General features: G+C 38.4%; 1 protein-coding gene across 18 annotated transcripts in view; it reads right to left on the reverse strand.

The window, feature by feature from the left end:
- Positions 1–21,298, reverse strand: part of FGF14 (fibroblast growth factor 14) — a 683,901-nt gene that overhangs the window by 570,005 nt on the left and 92,598 nt on the right. Inside the window, exon 2 of one of the 18 annotated variants that reach the window (XM_025364158.1) lies at positions 4,836–4,902. The exons of the other annotated variants lie outside the window; for them this stretch is intronic. The gene's annotated coding sequence lies outside the window, so the exon portion shown is untranslated. The remainder of the gene's footprint in view (positions 1–4,835; positions 4,903–21,298) is intronic. 18 annotated transcript variants of the gene reach the window in all.

The raw sequence follows: 21,298 nt of genomic DNA on the forward strand, positions 1-21,298 counted from the left end.
CCCTGTAAAGAATTAAACAAAAAGTGATGAAGGTTTTAATTCCACCGTGGGTCTGCTTGCCATCACTATATTTCTAGATTTCATTATACACATTCATATATTTATACACCATTCATTCCCAGCATTCCCCAGATGCTTAATTTTAATGGTGTGATAATCTGACTAATGGCTTTCTATCCCATTAGAAAACCCATTGAAACTATTTTGATAAAGAGCTAAAATTAAATATATTAGGCTTTGTGCACCGCAAGTTATTTGATGCAGCTACTCAAGTTGGACATTATAACATGAAAACCATCATAGGCAATATGTAAAAGAATGAGGATGGCTATGTTCTGATAAAATTTTATTTCAGTGTCTGTACACCTAAATTAAATGCACATAATTGTTTATGTAACACAAAATATTAATCTTCTTTTGGTGTTTCTCAGTCTTAGCTTAAGGGTTGTACAAAAACGAGTAGGAGGTAGGTTCAGCTTGCAGATTGTAGTTTGCTGACCCCTGCATTAGACTTACAGACCCATAAGAACAGATTCTGTGTTATATCTTAATTAGCCAACATAGGTCCAAGCCTTAGACAATGCTCTATACATTGTACATGCTCAACACATGCTTAGAGGGTGAATTACTGCTAAATAATTTATGGTTTTCTTAATACCATGGTTACCTTGTTTGTGTGTGAATGATTTTGTTTGTCTCTCTCTCTCTCTCTTTCCCTCCCCCTCTCCCTCTCTCCTCTCTGTCTCTGCCTTCTCTCTCTCTTTCTTTCTCTCTCTCCAAGATTCTAGTGAAGTCAAAACATGGTAGCCTTAGAGGGTTATTCTATTCTTAAAGGGTTATCCTTACCTTAAAGGGTAAGTTATTTCTATTAAGTTCAGGATATTTAGAAAGAGACTTAGTTTTCAAAGAAGAGCTCAGTTAAATAACTCAAACGGTACAATGAACTGAATGATTATGTCCCTCCAAAATTCACATGTTGACAGTCTAATCCCCAAGGTGATGGGATTACGAAGTGAGATTTTTGGGAGGTGCTTAGGTCATGAGAGTGAAGCCCTCCCAAATGGGATTAGTACCTTTATAAAGGAAACAAACAGCTCCCTTGTCCCTTCCACCACCTGAGGAAGCAGAGAGAAGGCACTGTCTATGAGCCAGAGCATGAGCCTTCACCAGACACCCACTCTGCCAGTGCACTGATATTGGACATCCCAGCTTCCAGAACTAGACGACAAATTTCTGTCTAGCTTATAAGCTACCCATCTTAGGGTATGTTTTATAGCAGCCTGAGCGGACTAAGACAAATGGTAATAAGCCATATAGCACATTATCAAAATTGTCACTGCTACCTTCCTGGAGCAGCCCGAGTGCAATAGTCAACAGTCTCCTAAGATCGACATATCTTTAACTCTCTGGACCTGATCTACTTTGTTCTGGTGCCAACTACCAACTTTTCCATTAAATTCTAGTGCTGTGCCTGAGCCCGGCACCAATGTAGCATTGTGTCCTGCATATGCAAGACTTGGTTGCGGTCTTCAGCTTTATTCTGGAATGAGTGATAGGGTAGCGCCCCGAGCTAGGTCCAGGTCTACTGTCACTTCTACCAGAGCAGATTTAATCCTTTAAATCACATAGTCATTTTCACCCTACGCAGTGGTCACCAGCCCTTGCCACAGCTACCATACCTACACAATGACATATCAGCAGCAAAGGATAACTCTGTCTTTGTGAGACCTACTCTATGGATCTACGCAAACCTATAGAGTTTAAATTGTTCTTTAGGGGAGCATAAGATGTTGCAGAAACCAAGTACAAATTCTATAACCAATAATATTTTGAAAAACAATGTTATTTTTATTCACTTTGTATCACTTTCACATAAAAAGAAAAAATCAAAACAAAGACAGCGTTAAAATGGAGCAATAGTATTTTATAGGTGGTAAGCTGCATGTTTTCTTGTGCATGACTCTAAAAGCAGTAAAAAGATGCTTTGCTAAAAAGCATGATTGACATAAATTTTCTAACTTTTCAGCCACACACTGTTGAAAATATTTCTACCAATGAACTCAAAACAGTCTTATAAATTATCTACATTCCTTCATGAACCATCATTTACAAGTTACAATTAAGCCTTTTCTTCTTTTTAAACTGTCTTTACAAATATTACCCTGGGAATTTTATACATGGGATTTGGTCCTACCTTCAGTTTAGAGAAACTGTATTTTGAGTTCTGAGTAGAAGGCGGAGAGGAACTTGCTAGCATGTTCATAGGATCTGGGAGGAAAAAAAGTCTGGAAGTTTTCACAGTGGTGCTAGGAGAAGCTTAAAGGAGTGTATTCCTTCCCTGTGTCAAGAATGTGTTCTCTATTCACCAAAGTAAATAAATAACTACATAGGTATAAATTAAAATAGATGGATCAATAAATAACATTTTTAGAACCAGAAAAATCAGCATCCATCAAGCTGAGAGTCCCCACACAATACCATACTATGGGGTGTGCTATACTGAGGAAACCAAGGAAGGAATGGCAAAGACTTGATTGGAATAAAATCAGATCCTAAGAATAAGACTGGCAAAAAAGACAGAGCTCAGAGGCCAGCAGCTACGTACACCTGAAAAGATTCAACAGGTCCCAGGAAGGTGTCTGCACCTCTGCCCTGACTCCTCCAATGCTCTGGTTTTTACCACCTTGAAGGGGAGTTGGGATCCTACTACCTGGGGTCCTATCACCTATTGTAGGACCCCAGGCCGACCCTCCTTCTTGCCCACATAGTGCCTGTGGTGCCTACTTAAACTTAAAATACAAAACTTGGAAGCATTTAAAGGATAAGAGAAATGCCTGAGAGTTGCTGCAGTGAGTCAGCACATTAATGCTGACTCCACAGTTATCTGGATTAGAGCCGGCCTTGTCTGTGACCTGGACTCTCACTTTGCCCAATCCCAAGCGCTTGCAGAATGACTGGCTGGCTGGAGCTCCTGCCAATTTGTTCTTCTGGCTTACATTTCATTATTTACCATAAACCAGGAGTCAGTACTAAACCAGCCTTCTTGTTCTCATATCTTTCATCACCCCAGAAATTGACAAAAACTGACAGAGTTGAATGTCTGATTTTACCTGCCAAATATTTCCTAACTTATACTCTATAGCAAAAAAAAAAAAAAAAAATGACAATTTCAAAGCATTTTCAAAGCAGGAGATTTTAATGTATTGTTATTCTTGGGGATAAATCTTTCAGGATATTATCTTCCAGAATTTCAGATGTAATGGGAAAGAGTAAGATCAGTATCTGAAGCAGTTTCCACAGGTAAGTCTAGATCATTATATTTTTTAAAGGTATGTACATGGACATCAGCTTGTTCTGGGCTCTCGCATATATTTACTACAGTGTCAGACACCTACCAAGTGCTTAATAAGTATGAATTCTTAGCTTGTCCTTCAGGGTTTTGGGTAAGCCTTTGCAATTTCCAAGTCGAAATTCAGCAAAACTTTATGTATCAAACAGAAGAAACCACCTCACCTACAACAATGGGCCTGAGACTCAGCAGGATGAGAAGTATCTTTTTATGAATACAGGTTTTAAAATATGGAGCCACCACACACAATAAACAGCAGGATAGGTCAAGTATTAGACAGCAATGAACGCCAATGGGTGGTTTTGGCATCTCTTTTGAATGCAGTGGGCCATAGCCATGGTCCTCATTTCTTTCTAATTGGCACATGTGACATCTGGACCTCTCTATTAGCCTGAGGTCACAGCACTTCGTGCAGGAACCACAGATTTAAAGAGACCTTGGTAGGTATTCATAAGGCTGAAATGAAGATCACATCTGTGCAACTCCACCAGCCCTTTGTTCAAAATCTCTCCAGGATCAATGAATAAGGAAAGCAAGATGACTGACAGGCAGTACTAAAAGGATTAGCAAATTGCAGCTCCCTTCTCACCACCCCACTGTCTGTCCATCTCTGGTATCCATTCCTGCTCTTTACCTCCCAACTAACAGGCTCCGTGTTTCTTCCCCTAGAGAAGATGATGAAAGCAAGAGATCAGGTATTCAAAATTGCCATGAAGCTTCTCTCTTCCTTGCCATGCCATCCCTGGCATCTTGTCAGTTGGTTTCCAAGTTTCAGCATTCACTTTATAAAATGAATTAATTTGTGTGAAATTTGCTGATAGATGCAGGCTCAGCACTCTCAATATTAGAAAATGACAAACCTTCCTGATAGAATTTGTCTTTTAATTGTCTTCCCTTGGAGAATATGTATTTTCACTCTCCCTATTGCTACCATGGGTATTGCATTTGTCCTGATCAGCACAGTAACATAAAGAGGCCATAGAGAAGGCATATGGCCAGCTGCACTTTTCATTTCCTGGTTCTCTGTTGACAGTATTGCTTATTTCCAGATGGATAAATAGTTTGCACCTTAATGTAATCAAAGACTGAAAAAAAGATTCCACTTGAAAAATATCTGGGAATAGAGAAAAGAAGGGGAAAATAGGCCTCTGAGGCAGTATCTACAATGTGGAACTGAATTTCACTCAACCTTCACAAACAATAAACCTCATGTTTTATAACATTTTACTGAAGCCTTATTTTCTAATAAATCCCCTTTTGTTTTGATTCTTATTGCTGTATAATAAGCAAAAAAGAAAAGAACAATGGCTGGAAATTCTGTCTGTGTGATTTGAAGTGCTCTCACTTGCATGCTGAGAAGTGTTATAAGGAATATTTTTGGCATCAGCTGATGATAGCAGCTTGGTACTAGCAGCACTTGATTCAAAATGTCATATGATACAATAATACACAAATTGAGTCCACAGAGGGGGAAAACTCATGCAACCTGTCACAGGTACAGTGAGTTTCCATGAGTATTCAGGGCTGGAGATGTAGAAGTAGAAACCTGAAATCTGAAGTATGAAAAAAATGAACTAACACTTAACATCCACAAATACCAAGCAAAAAATAACAAATGAAACATAGCAGTTAAGTTATGCAATCATAATACAAGTGGCTTCTCCAGTCAAAATCTTATGGCACAAATCTATGAATGATCTGCTACAACTAAAGTACTCAAGTCAATGGGAAAACATATTTATTCAAATAAAATGTCTTTTCTATGACTTTTTAAAAATTAATTTTCTTAAAATAACAGGTTTTTTCTCCATTGCTTAATCTTCATCTTCTGCCGTGTTTTCCTAGAAGACTGTTTGGTCCAAAAAAAACCACACATCCTGAATGATTAGGAAAACTATTAGGACTGCTTTATTTAAAAAAAAAAAAAAAGTTTTTATATTAGCAAGAAATTTATTTCATGTTATCTCTAAAAATAATTACATTCTAAATATTAGTTCCAGAGTCATTCTTTAACCCCGTGGCATCCCCTTGGCTTGAACTCTGTCACTTGTGTTTGAATATTTGAGTGGTTGCTGGGACTAGATTGTCAATTTCTGTTTGCCATCCCCTCCTTTCTCATTTCCAGTATGTCTCCAGTGGTCAAAATAGCTGTTTCCTCCTGATAATACTAGTGAAATTTTTCTAGTTTCACTTTTCCCTAGTCTATATAGTTAGACTGCCATTGTTCAAGTTTCGCCTCCCTCAGAACCATCTGTGTGACCTCTATCAAAATATGGCTCTCTCAGTGCCTCAGTTTCCTGATCTACCTCCTGAGGTTACCATGAGGACTAAAAGGGTTATAATAGCACTTAGAACAATGTCTGGTACAGAGTAAGATCTGTGTTAATATTCTCAACTTGAAAATTGAAGTGATTTCATTGTGAAAGCATTATTCAAAATGTTTTTAAAAATCTACTTCATTTTTCTCCCATTAGTTTATGGATTACTTTAGTTTAAGTAATCCGCATGATTATTTTAAATTGGCCACCCATAGGAGTTTAAAACCAGAAAGAACCATAAAAATCATGTTGTCCAACTTCTACAGGAGGTTCTTCATCATTATGATTATCACCAGGCATTTGTTTCTTAGTTAGTTGTACTTCTCATGGATTCTGGTGCCACTGGAGTGCATTTTTATTTAAGCCTAGGGCATGGAGATGTTCTCAACATTGTCTAAAAATTCACTTTCTTCTCTGTCCCTCTCATCAACATTTTTTGAACAGTGCTGATCTTTACTCTACCATGCACTGTGATATTTAATGGTTCGTGGTTTAGGCAAAGAGGATCCCTAGTTACTCTAGACTTTTCCTTAGCCTTTAGCAGCCTTAATTTTTTTCTTGTCCTTTGACTTGTACAGAACTGTGTGGTTTGTGATACCTTTGCACAATTATTACACAATGGATCCTAAAACCAACTTTCTAAAGATCGATGAAGCAGGCATAATTCTTCCCTCATTCTCCCCCAGGAAACTGAGAATCAAAGGCTAGGATCTTGCCTGAGATTACAGGATTAGAAGTACCAGAGAGAAACATAACGTCCAAGTCTTATTAGGATTTTCTCTCTAAAGGGTTTTTCACAGCACCACATTGCTTCTCCCCAAAACACATTGCTTCATACAACCATATTAATAGAAGCAAATACCTCAGCAAAGGGCAGAAACCAAGAAAATGACAGAAACGATAAAATAATGTCTGAATGGGCAGTAAAATATTTACACCATTCAGCAGCTCTAGGTCAAGTTCACACTGAGGCCATCCAGATGACACAGAGATTGAGAAAAGAGACTCCTGAATTCCCTATCCATCCAAAATGGAGTAGAAAAATAAAGTCCCTTTGAACTATAGAAGAAAAAACAGAAGAATTGGCTTCGGTCATGTTGCTTCTTAATGTTGGTTATGTAGGACTGAGTTTGCACTGTCAGGGCCACTGTTCCTGTTCCGTTTGGAAGGTTAGAAAACCATTGTTACTTAAGTAAGGTAAGTAAATTTCAACTCTACGATGAAAAGTTTTTGCATCCCCTTCAGATATTTAGGTAAAACGAAGTTGGTGTGACATTTCTCATCATGTCTCCCAGGCCCAGAAAGACAACAGATGGTCTCTGAGTTCTAGAGATCTCTTCGTGTTCTATATTAAAATGTTTTCCAATAGACTGACATAGTGTAGGAGTCTGGCTCTTCATTAAAAAATTGTTTCTTAGGTTTTCTGCAACTTCTTCTGAGAAGTATAAGATTATGAGTTATCGTGGTTTGCAGCTTGGTGCACAAAACCCCTCTGCACATCATATTGGAATCACTTTGTATTTTTGGGGTGGTCTGCAGAATAGGGCAATGAACTTATGGACACTTGACTGGCCTTGATAATCCCCTGATGTACTACAAAGCAATTAGCAAGTAAATTTTTGCTAAGTACACTCAAGAGTAATAAGAAAAATCTTAAATTGTCATCAAAATGCTAACCATAGATTCAACTAAAACTGGACCAAAGAATGGCATATTTAGTCTTGAGCTTGAAGACCTAAATCACACAACTATAGAAGCACAATTGTGCATCCATAGTGCTCCATTTTTCCTTCCAAACCACTTTCCCCAAAAAAAGCAGCTTTGGAGACTGTCTTTACTTCAGTTAGATGCTAAAGCTCAAGAAATATGAAACAACCCAAGGAAACTAGAATTCAGCAGCAGTGCTAAGACAAAATTAAGTGCACTCCTTTCAGCTATTCATGAAATCCTCATAAAGAGGCCAAACTATTGCATTCTATCATGGAGAGAACATAGTTGAAATAATTTACATGTTCCAATTTTAGTGTAGTAAATCACCCCAGCATACAAATCACACAAATATAGCAGAAGTTATCTTACCCATGATTTACCTACTAGAATCATTTAATCAATACCAACAAAAAAAAAAAAGTAACTTTACAGTAGAATAACATGACTATGCTAGCTCAGACAGGTACTCAAAGTCAACATCAGTGGTGATAAGTCATATTGATGGTATTGCTAGATAACCTTCACATGATGGGAGAAGGTTGGCATTTTACCTCGGATTTTCCTCCCCTCAAAACCTATAATACTTTTCTAAACATGAAGAAAATACCAGACAAATTCAAATTGAGGAGCATTCTACAAAATACTTGAACCAAAGCTCTTCAAAACTGTTAAGGCCATCAAAAACAGGGAAAGTTTGCAAAGCTATCACAGTCTAGAAGACCCTTAAAAAGACAGACAACTCAATGTAACATGGTATCTTATATGGGATCCTGGAACAGGAAAAGGACATTAGGTAGAAACCAATGAAATCCTAGTAAATTGTGGACTTTAATTAGTAATAATGTGTCAATATTGATTCATTAGTAGTTATGACAACCGCAGCATACTTACATAAGAGGCTATGTAAGAGGAAGCTGGGTATGGGATATAATGAGAATTCTCTGTACTCTCTGCAACTTTTCTGTAAATCTAAAACTATTCTGAAATAAAAGGTTTATTACAAAAAAAAAAAAAAGGGCATAGGGGTTCATGCTTATAATCCCAGCACTTTGGGAGGCTCAGGCGGGAGGATTGCTTTAGTCCAGGAGTTTGAGACCAGTCTGGGCAATATAGCAAGACCCTTCCTCTATTAAAAAAAAAAAATCAAAACATTAGCAGGACACCTGCAGTCCCAGCTACTTGGGAAGCTGTGGGAGTGGGAGGATGGCTTGATCCCACGAAGTCATTAATGATTGCATTATTAAACGAACCAAAACTATTTTTTATCTCTTCTGTTTTACAGATCAATGTGATGGTGCCCATGGAAAGCTGGCCACAGTGGCTGGGATGCCCTCACAGACTGTCCAGGCAGGGAAGTTCTCGTCTCAACAACACATGGCCCTAATTTTGTTTATACACATTGTACTGTTATTTTCATTATGCAACTTAAGAATTTTTGAAATCACAAGTATAATTGCAAAAGACAGAGTTATTTCTATGAAAAATAGATTGGATGATTTGGCAAAACCTGGTAGAGGCAAATGGCTAAGAGTATTAAATTATTTAGGTATATGTGTTCTCATGCCATAAACGATTGGGGGAAAAAAAAGTCATGAACCTCAAGAACGATGCTGCACTCAGCTTGCTTATGTTCTTCAAGTTCTGCTCCACTTAAAAACACCAAAATTAGAAATCATAGATTGTGGGTGTCATTTCTTCAGGAACTCAGATCAGTTCAACCCTAATCAAAGAACACACGGTGGAGCTATCTCAAAGTACTGATGAATGAGCATTTATATATTTAACATAAAATAAAATGTTTAAGGCATGTGTGTATCATTTTTAATAATTGTCCTGTTTTACTCTCTACTTTTGCTAATTTATCTTTTCAATTAACCAGTTGCTCCTGATCCCAATTGACTTACAAAGACATTCTATTGAAGCTGATTTTTCATTTTACCTTTTATGTGTTAGTATTTTACAGTATGTCTTTTACCATATTTCCTTTATTTGGTAAGTTCTGGTTTTTATTGTGCACTGTTTTATAATAAATGCGTTGTGCACTTCTGTCACCTGTTTTCCCTGGTGGACTCTAGACACAAGGGTGATTGCCTAATTATACTGTGCTGCTTATAAGAAGCAAATTAGTTAAGTGACTTCTTAGATGAACACTGCAAAGTGCCATGTGAAAGCTGGAGGAAAAATATCCCTAAGAAAAAAGAGCTTTAAAATGTTGTTTTATTTTTTAAAAATCCAGTGTCTGAGAAAACATCATTTCTCCAAAATTAAGCAACTCTATTTTCTAAGAACTCTAAGTAGGAATAAAGATCAGAACTGAATAAATGTGATGTGCTTCTCTCTTGGCCTCTAGGTAATAAAAATTCTGCACTAGACAGATTATACTAGATGTGAATCTGTTTCTTATTTTACGCTGAGAGCAAGATCACTAAGACATACTTCACCTTCCTTAACAGAAGCTATCTTTCTCAATGATGGTGATAAAGCAGTTTTTTCTACATGGGTAGAAAACTCATTCTAATCAAAGTTGAATAGTTCCAAGCTGTTAGAATTTTCTAAGCAAAAGAACAGCAAGATGCTCCAAGGATACAACGAATGAAATTCAATGGTTATTTACAAATTCAGCTGTTCACTGAAAACAAAAAGCTTCTTAAAAATTAGGGTGGTTTAGTCTGAAGTATGGTTTGGAGAAGTGATTTTTTAAATAGGGTATTTATAAAAATATACTTGAGAAACCAATCCAGGCAGTCAAAATGGATGCAACCAACCTTAAGAATATAAAGCAGTGCAAACAATCCAAAAGCAGTGCTTCTTAGGATTAAGCCATGTGCACATTTAGAGGTTACGAGAATTTCAGCGTGTGGCTTGGTTGTACTTTTTCTGTTTCCATTATGAGCATACTATTGTCAGAAATCCCAGCCAACAAGCAAGCAAGAGATCAAGAGGAAAATCAAACAGGCGTAGAACCACTGGGGCTGCCTGAATTTCTACCTGCACCTTTCCCAATTTAGGGAAGGGGACTTGGCTGAACAGCAGGAGATGGAGAGGGAAAGGGATGGTGGCAGAAGGAAGGAAGAGGCCCCAGAAGCAAGGTCTCAGGATAGCATAGACTCCCTGTTTCTTTTCCTTTCTTTGCTTCCTACAAGCATTAACCTTGAGACTAAAAGCACAATATGAGGAAAGAAGCAAACAAGATGAGGGGCAGCACAGAAGAAATTCTCTAGTCCCTAGGAAGGTTAGATTTTTGAGAACACATCAACTTGTGTAACACAAAATATGAGTAAAAACAAATATGAGAGAAAAACATATATGTAAACTAAACACAAAAATTGAATTGAAACATTAAAAGTTCGCTGACCTTATCTCTAAACAAACTTCTAGGATATGTGTATTTCATCATTCGTGTTTGAAATTAAATTTTATTTAACTGACATTTTTAAGCTACCTGTTCTACCACCAAAATCTTAGTTTTAAAATACACTTCTAGTTTCTGCTACATTCTCAGATAATTTAAAATCAGTTGTGTGAAGAAAATACAAACCCCATATTCAAAGCCTAAAATCAACTATATACCTAAAATATACCAGCACTGATTGTTTTATAAATGAAAAATGAGCATTCTTCTCTTTAGAATCTGGCTCATAACTCATCTCTCCCACCAACCTTCTTGTTGCTTCCTCAAATCTTCCCCTCTCTCCAGCTGAAAACTACAGCATCATCATACATATTTGTCTTCTTCTCATGTTAAATGTAATCTATGCCTCGAGACTCTCACCTAATCCCAGATGGACATTTCTAAACAAATGTCCGTATGTACCCCTCAGCAAATTATTCAACATCTGAAAAGTGTCTTTCCCAAGATTTCACAGTCCTCTTGTATTCCCTAAAGAAGTTAACGCCAACCTCATCCTCTCAGCTGCCCAAGAGCAACACTTCTGTATAATCTTCTATAACCCTTTCTCTCCCGACCCCTCACCTCTAATCAGTTACCAAAGTGTGTCCAATCTATCTCTGTAAGGACTATAATTTACAAACCCATCAGACTGTATGCTCCATCATAATAACAACATTACATTTGTTTGAAATACTATACCCATTACCCAGTATCATATCTGGCACAAGAAGATATACAGTGCATACTTGTTGACTAAAGTTATATATTATTATATCTAAAGGCAATTAATTTAGTTATTAGCCTTTTATATTTCATATAATTACACGAGAGGATTTTCAGGGATCTTTTGCCCATCACAGAACACTGGTCTAAATTTGCTTATATTCCCTGTTTTTCTGACTCCCCCAAGTCCTTACCAATATGCACACAGACACACACACACACACACACACACATCTTTAACCTTAACAACATTTCAAATTGATAATCACTATATAGAAATTATTTTTAAAAGAAAAAGGCTATTAGGCTATTGTCTTTTTTTCATCTTCCAGGCTTTCCTAAAAATAAAGTAGAAAATTGGCAAGCAATGTGTCAATTTGATAAAATGTAAACAGTCAAATGAAACAGATCAGGCCAAATGCTTTATTGAAATATTTAGTTTCATCCATCTACTTAATTGACAAAATTGGCCATATTGTTAAAAGTTTAATTCATCTCAGCCTTGCTGATATATCTATAATCAAAAGCAGCACTTTGGAACAGAATAGTTCCTTATACATATTTATATGGAGCTGACTTTTTAAAAAGAGTTTTCAACAAAATTTCACATAATGTAGCTGATGTATAATGACTAAGAGAAATAGGAAAACACAATTCAATTGACAGTTATGGATTTCCTACTTTGCAGACAATAAAACCTGCTAAGAGTATGCTGGAAACATCGAGTGATAAAACACGAGCTCCTCAGCAATTGGGGTAGGTAGAGAAAAATATAAATTAATAAAGGAGGTGGATTATAATCCATGACAAAGTGGAAAAACAGAAGGCTTTGACTTCTGAGCTTCTGTCTTCTCCCTTTTGCCCTCTCATCTTGCTTTACCCCTTCCCTCTTGAACTTGCACTTACCAGTCAGGACCCACTCCACCCTCCACCTGTGCATGCGTGCAGATGAGCACACCTAGGGGGAAACAGGCAGATCCACAAGCGCACTTTTCTTCAATCTATGACGACTAACCTCAAGTGGGCCTTTAGTACTGGAAGGCAATCTTACAGTATTCCCTGGAGATCATTCTATACCTCCTTTCTTCTCATATCTTCGAGTACTTCACACACACACACACACACACACACACACACACACACCCTTTACTCTCAGATAATGGTTTTACTTCTGCCTTCACTGAGAAAGAAGGGAAGTGTCATTGGAAGAACACATTCCCACCACCATATCTGACAGCCACCTGCCTCTGCGTCCAGACAGTCTGTCTTCCTTTCTGTTACTTTTGTCAAAATGTCCAGACTTTTAGATAGGGCCTCCCCTCCACCTATACCGCAGATCCCTCCTCATACTGCCTGCTTAAGAGCAGGCAGTTTTTCTCCTTGAGTATTCTTTGCTTTCTTACCAGCTTAAGGAGAATTCAAAAAGTTTTTAAAATACTATATCTAGCATATTGAATTGTTTTCTGCAGAGTGTTGAATGGAGTGCCAGTTAACCATGTTGGAGATACATTAGTGGTTAATCTTCAGTTACATCTCACTTGATCCATCAGCAGCATTTAATAGAATTAATCTCCCCTCTTTATTGAAACACTCTTCCATGTGGCTTCAGGAATCACACTTGCTTATTCCTCCCATCGGATGTTTTTCCAGGCTCTTCCTCAAATCCCTGTGCTGTAAACATCAGCGTGCCCAATGGTCTGGCTCCAAACCAGGCCTCGTCATTATCTACACTCATTTCCAGGTGGAGCCATGGACTCATATGCTAACAATTCCCAAATTTACATCCCCAACCCTCACCCTGTGCCCCAAATTCCAGATTCAGAAATCCAACTGTCTGCTCACCACCTCCACTTGGACGTCTCTGAAAAGCTTCTTAAATTTTGCATGTCTGAACCCAGACATTTGCTCCCAACTGCCAGGTATCTTCCCACAAACTCCCAAACTCAGTAAGTGATAACTCTCTCTGCCCAGTTGCTCAAGCCAAAATTACTGGAATGATCTTTGATTCCTGTCAAGTCTACTTCCAGCATATGTCTAGAATCTGACCTCTCTCTACTCCCTCCACCAAAACCACCCTCATCCACCCAACCGTTATCTTGTGCCTGCACAATCTCTAGTATTTCATTCTCAATCTGGCCCCTGCCATCTATTCCTACACAGTAGCCAGAGTGGTGCTTATAAAACATAAGTCAGATCATGCCACTCCTTCACTCAAAACCCTTCAGTGTCTTCATGTCCCCTAGGAGTTAAAGGCAAACCCCCCACTATGTCCTACAAAGCCCTAAATGAGCTGCCCCTCGCAGAACACCCTGCTTCTCTGACATCATCTCCTACCACTTTCTCCCCAACTCACTCTGCTCCATGCAAAGTGGTCTTCTTGATGTTACCCAAGCCAGGAATGCTCCCACCTCAGCATCTCTGCGCTGGCTGCTCCTTTTGCCTGGAGTGTCTTCCCCAGACACCCGGATGCTCTTTCCGCCACTCTTTCAGTCCTCTGGGCAAATGTCAGTGAGGATTTCCTTGACCATCCTACACAAAACAGCCTCTGCTCCTCAGTGATGGCACTTGCTCTCCTCCTTCTCTGTTTTGTTTTCTTTATAGAATTGATCACCCTCTTAAGCACTTTGTATTGTTGTGCTTACTTTGTGGTTATAAACACACCATGAGGATGGGGATTTGACCATTTTTTTCAGTTCTGTTTCACAGATTTCAAAACTATAAATAAAAGGAAATCAACAAAGAATTGTCAAATGAATAATTGAGTTGAAATTTTAAAAAGATATTTATACGAATAATAAAATCTAACATTTATTGGGTGTTTGCCATCTACCAGGTTCATTCAGTATTTTGCAGGTACTGTCTACTGAACCTTCACAATAATCTTTGAGGTAGGTTCTTTTAAACCCCAATTTTACAAATAAGAAAGTTAGGGCTAACAGAAATCAAATAACTCACCAAATGTCCCACAGTTAGAGCTAGTATGCGGTGGACTTGAGACAGACACTCAAGCCTGCTTCACTTCACATCCCATTGTTTTTCTAAATTGATTCCATGTATCTTATGGTTGTGTCACTGCCACGAACCTAGATAATGACCTTAGTGTACATTAAACACTTAATTAGCATCTGCAATTAGTGTCTTTAAAATTCAAGCTGCACACAGTAGGTAAAACACCAAAAGATAACTTACCAGATTCAAAAAGCTGTATAGCTTGCTAAGCAACAAATTTACCAACAGCAATTTTAGACATTTAGTATATCTTTATTCATTGCTAAATGTATGCTGTGACTTTGGAATTAGCATATCTTCAGTTTAGCAAACCTCAAAAGTTGGTTGGTGTTTATTGATGCAAATGTTCAACTTATTAAAATCAGTTTGCCAAGTCACTACTGAACCCAATTCATCATCAGCATCAGCATCAGCATCATCATCATCATACGCACAAACAAGAAAAATCTATTGCATTATTTTCTCTAAGGATAAACAGCAAGGTATACACCTTGCTTTCTTCTCTGAAACCCAGTCCCTAGAGTCCCGTCTCCCTTCTGAACCCCACAAACTTCTTGCTTAAAGGAAGCAGCTACCCTGAGATGCTACTCGGTTCAATATCTACTCTATTTTGGAATTGTCTTCCTGCCTCAGATTCCTGTTGCTACACTGATCCTGAATTCAGCCCTACTATATCCAATACTGTTAACCCTACGTTCTACCAGCTCCTTATTATTCCCTAACATGGGTTCTCTATTCAAGCCTAAATACTTTGAAATTGTACTTTCAAATTTTGCAGAATCACCATTACTCAGCCAGACAGGCTTAAGAAGTAAGAAAAAGGAATCGTTGGTCATAACCAGCCTTCAAGAGGGACTCTAGTGATTCTCACTTCTGGATATTAACATTCTTTTACGGGCCCCTCCCATATCAAATAGGATAACCTGTGTAGCTGGGGTTAGGCCATAACAGACACTGGGTTACCTGCCTTGCACTGAGATTATTCTCTCTGGAGGAAGCCAGTGATCATGTCATGAGGACACAAAAGCAGCCCTATGAAGTCTACTTAGCAAAGAACTGAGGCCTCCTGCCAACAGCCAGCACCAACTTGCTATCCAAGTGCTGGCACCATCTTAGAAGAGGGTGCTCCAGCTTCGGTCAACCTTCAGGTGACTGTGCCTTCAGTTGGCACCCTAACCACAACCTCGCAAAAGACTCTGAGCCTGAACCATCCAGCTAAGACATTCCTGAATTCCTGACCCACAGAAATTGTGTGAAATGATAAATGTTTATTCCTGTTTGAAACTACTGAGTTTTGGGGAAATTTATTATGCAGCAAAAAATAACTAAAACAGTGTGCATACAAAATCCATTTGTAAGGAAAGTAAACCTGAAATCATGAGTCCTATGACAAAGAAAATTATGCAGAAATTCAACTCAGCATTGAAAATGCGTTGGGTGCATAAAACAGATAAAATAATGATTTTGTCTTTTTACAAACCTTAGAGTTTTTATGATGAGTCTTTATGAAAAGCTTTTAGCTGACTTTTTCTTCTGTCAGTAGAGCCCTAAATATCAGTATTTCAATAAGTTTGTATAATAGCACAAATAGCCTAACAAATTAAAAAACACCAGAACTCCAATGACTTTAAACTTTAAACTCTGAACTTTAAAAAAAAATTAAGAAGCGTAATTTTCTGCTGTTAATGCAATAGCCCTGATTTAAAATATAATAATAACCAATCAAATGTGGATTACCTAGGATAGTAACAGATGTACAATACAGAAGCTTAAAGACAATGTCAGGGTGTGATTATGAAAGAAAATATCAAGACCAGGACTAAAACAGAAATATTTGCCTTAAGGATGAAAGTTTGGTGTTAATATCAGAATAGCATTGTAATTAGATCAGTATTTTACTTTCTTATATAAATATAAGTTAGCTAAACCAACTAGAAATTTGAACATAAATCATTCCACATATGAGTTCAGTCATTCTAAGCTAATTTTTCTTCTTCCTGATTTACGACATCCTCCTTGGAGTGATATTTACAGAGTGAACTCAGCCAAGTGAACCAAAATTGTCAACTACAGTCAATTTTCAGGTATTCAAGTAAACAGATGAAATAGGGTCTACCCCACTTATAGATGCACCTAATGTTGCCAATATTTACTCTGGTCTTGATATATCACACATCACAGAGAAGAACTACTGTAAATCTAAAATTGAAGACAACAGACATGAGGATAATATTTGGCTTCTCTTTTGAAGCTCTGGAGAAGCATTTAAGAGATAAAAGCTGAATAATTTCAATGACCTGCCCTGCCCTCAAATAAAGCATTTAGCATTCATCCCCTAATGAGGAATATACAACTCATTTTGTCGGAGAGGTACCGCTTTGATGCTTCCCTAGAAAGTAGGCTGTAAACCCCTAGGGTACCAGAATTGTGTCTATTTATGGCTCTGCCTCTGGCCCCAAGTTTTGCATCCTGATTTTGGCCAATAGATCACTACTGAGTGACAGATTAGACAAATACTCTTCTTCTAATAAGTACACTGGAATACAACCAACACACACTGCATCCTTATCTTCTACCAGGCACTGTATTCGGTGCTAAGGATACAAGAAGACGAAGAACCAATCCTGGCTGTGAAGGAGCTCATGGTCAGTGGGAGACCCAGGCATATGCGTAAATGTTGCAGGGCAGGGAAAACATATCATGCTTGAGAGAAGGCAGATGATGGAGGGGAAGACAAAGAAGAATCAGGCCTTCTGAAAAAAGTAGGGTATTAAACAGGCTGAACAGGGCATTACGGAAAAGGATGTCAGGAAAACCCTGACCGTGGAGTTTGGTCTTTAGGCAGAAGCTTGTCAATGGACAGTCAACTCTTGACAAGGTAAGAGGGGGCCCTACGCCACAAGGCTGGAGCTTCTGCAAAATAAGACTGTGTGCCAAAAATACTGCTTAAAAAATAGTAATCATGTAAGTATTTCTCAAGGGCCCATAAGGCCAAAAGAATGAAGAAAGAAATTAGCATACCTGCCCTCAAGGTGTTCAGGCCTTTTAACCTTTTGAACAATGAAATTTGGAGTGCACGGTATACTTAATTGGAACTATCCACAATCTATCAGAAAAAGGCCAGAGTCATATACTTTCACATTCTAACTTGTATGCACCATAAAGACCACCCCCTGCAAATATGTCCAAGTCCTAATTTCAGAATCTGTGCCCATATTATCACACATGGCAAAGAGGGTGCTGCAGATGTGATTAAGGGTAAGGACCTTGAGATGGAAAGAGTATCCTGAGTGACCCAGGGCATTTCTCTGGGTCTAACCTAATCCTATAAAGTGGGCCCAGTTCAATCACAGGAGGCCTTAAAAGTGGAGATTTCCCAACGGTAGTCAAAGAGACAACAGTGTGACACGAATTCAATGTAGCAGAGCACACACAAGGATGCCAGAGAGGCTTCTAGAACATAAGAGAGGCCTCCAGTTGACAGCCAACAAGTTAGTGGAGACCTCGATCCCACAACCACATGGAACCTAACTTTTCCAACATCCAAGTGAGCAAGAAATGAACTCTGTCTCAGAACCTTCGGAAAAGAACGCAGGCCCCTGATGCCTTCGCTTTAGCCAGGTGAGACCCATAGGAGACTTCTGACCTGCAGAACTGTTTGATCATGAATTTGTACTGCTTTATACCACCAAATCTGTAGGAGTTTGTTACAGCAGCATCAAAAAAACTAATATACCAATCAATTATGTTTGTCACTTAAAAATGGAGCCACAAGAACTGGCTTTAATTTGGGTTTATAAAACTAAATTCTGTACAATATCCAGAAATGTTGGTACCATTTATTTTTATGAACTACTTCTTCTGAAACAAAAGAAGCAAAAGCAAGACTAATAAGAGGTACCATTTATTGAGGAGACACCATGTACTGGTTATCGTACTAAGTGCTTCACATAGCAATAATAATCACTTATATTTTTAGTATATGTACATATATGTTAGGATGTGATAGGTACATGTATGTTAGGATGTGATAGGTACGTGTGTGTTAGGATGTGATAGATACATGTGTGTTAGGATGTGATAGGTACGTGTGTGTTAGGATGTGATAGGTACGTGTGTGTTAGGATGTGATAGGTACGTGTGTGTTAGGATGTGATAGGCACTGTACCAACCATTTTCATGTATTAATTCATTTAATCTTCACAACACTCTTATAAAGTAACTTCTGTTATCATTCCCATTTTACAGATGAGGGAATTGAGACACAAAAGATATCCATAAGGTGCCATGGTCACTTAATCCCCACTGCAGCTCTCTGACAGGAGCTAGCATTTATTAGAAATATACTGTGTTCTAGGTAATAGGCCAAGTACTTCCCATTCACTAGCATGCTAATGCCCCAATAGCACCCCATTTTCAAATAAGAAACATGGGGCCCAGAAAAGTTTAATAACTTTCAAGGTGTGTCACAATAAAAAAATGTGCTGCTAAAGCCAGAACTGACCTCAGAACAGGCCCTCTTAGCCATCCAATGTGTCCTCGAGACACCAGAGGCTGAGCAGGCATCAACAATGTGTGGCTACGTGAAGATGTCCTTTCCCTAAGAACCGGAAGAAGACTATTTCAGTTAAAAGATTTCCAGACGTTGAATCAAGCCAGGTATCTCCCTAAGTTACTCAAGATCCTATCCATTGGCAGAGGGTGGGCTGCATATCCACCAAGTGGACAACTGAGGATATTTCTGTTTAACAACAAAAAGTTTCAATCACTTTCCCACTTTTTAAATTCAATCCTGATTACAAAACTGATTCAACATGTATTGGATGTCCCCTACGAGGAGATCAATATAATGAGCATCAACGAACATCCAAACGGGTGTAATTTCTCCAGATGTACTGATTTATACTTTATAACTTTCAAGAGAAGTTAAAAGGGCTTCAGTAACACATTTGGGTAACACCATGGCCCTAAAGAAACTTACAGGATGTACAAGGGGGGAAGTCTCATCAACTTCTTATAATGCTCTAGTGAAATTCAATGCAATTATGTCAGGAAAAAAAGAATTGGACTAAAAGGCAGCAGACCTAGTTTCTAGCCCCAGCTCTGCCTGAGTGATCCGAACAAGTCATTTTATGTCTGCCTCCATTTCCTCATCTGCAAAATAAAAGGATCAGTCTACAATATTTCAAATATCTTCTGAGTTCTGTGATTCTGCTCTTTGAAATCTGCCAGTCTGCCCTCACACAAGATAGCGGTTATAGTCAGGCAATGTGCTAAACAATAAGACTGGGGTGGGACCTAGTACCTGGGGTATTACTGGGGACAGAAGACGGCAAATATCCAGACTCCGGAGCCACTTTGTATATGAACTAGGAGGGTTTCTTACTTAAAAAAAAAAAAAAAAAAAAGAGACCCTAGAAAAAGAGCACTCCAAAGTATCTGCAGAAATGTAGTGAGTTTTCCAAGACCTGAATAAAAATGGGACACCAGAAATAGTAACCTTGCTATGTTAGTAATGGCTGATGTACTTGATACTTGGTTAATGGGATTAAATGAAAAGTAAACATGCACCCACACAAATGCATACATGCATATCTCACACACACACACACACACACACACACACACACACACATATCTCCTCATATAGCAATGCGTGAGTGCCTCCCAGTCCTTCAAGTGGAGCACTGAGCCGATCAACATGGTGCTATTACACAAGCTTGCTGCACTGCACCAAACTTGCTGAGCGCACAGCATGCCTGGAAATGCTACCACGTTCTCCTACAAGCATAAAGGAGGTTCTGGAACTTCTCCAAAGGCCCATGCTTTCATCAGTTAGGTAAAGCCATTCACTTCACCGGCTGAAATGACGGGGCTATCAGCCTGCACTAGCCAGCCCTGGGAAGTGCAGTTTTACAGTTTCTGGTACTGCAGAGTACCACAGAGCAAATAGAATTCTGCCTAGATCTGCTAGGAAAGAATCAAAGAGATAAGAAAGTTGCATTTTACTGCCCACAAGTTATTTTTCTTGCACAAAAGGATCATACAATTTGGGTAAAAAGAACTGAATCATGAAAAAGTAAATTCAATAATCAAATGCAAAAATCAGATGAGCACTGAAATGTTAAATAAACAATATGCTAAAATTAGTACTGTCTATTACAAAATCTCAAAGGATGAAACAGCTACATATTTATCCATCAAAGGGATTATATAAATGAAAATTCTCAGAATTTAAAATCTTCTTAGAGCACATATCCTGGCTCTCTTCCCCTCCATCTTCATATATGATGGCAGGGACCTCTCTGAACCTTCATCCTGCATTTGCTTTAGACTTTGAATCTCAGTTACTCTTGGACAAGTTTCATTTGAATCTAGCAAACTCATCTGGATAGAAATCTCTGATAGGGTCTCCATGACCTCTAATTGTTTTTTACCCATGCATAGATGTCTCTTAAAAATATATAAGGCATTTACTTCCACAAACATCTCTGTGTGACTCTAAGCTGTCACTTCACCAGTTTAGAACTCCTTATCTTACCCTATAAAATGAGAAGGTTTGCTTCCTTCTGTAATAGCTCTGTCATTCTGGCATCAGTTTATCTTTAAATGGCTTGGCTTTGAATTGGGAAAACTTTGAAAAGGCTTTAATTCTAATAAGCCCAGAAGATGGGAAGAAGGAAAAACAAGAGCATAGTTTTACTCTCGCCCTCTTTGCTCTTGGTTAAAATGAAACACATGTGTGTGCACATACACGCACACACACCCCCTTCCCCCTTTCCTCACTTAGTCTTTTTT

Source organism: Theropithecus gelada, chromosome 17 (assembly GCF_003255815.1).
Source record: "Theropithecus gelada isolate Dixy chromosome 17, Tgel_1.0, whole genome shotgun sequence".
Taxonomy (NCBI): domain Eukaryota; kingdom Metazoa; phylum Chordata; class Mammalia; order Primates; family Cercopithecidae; genus Theropithecus; species Theropithecus gelada.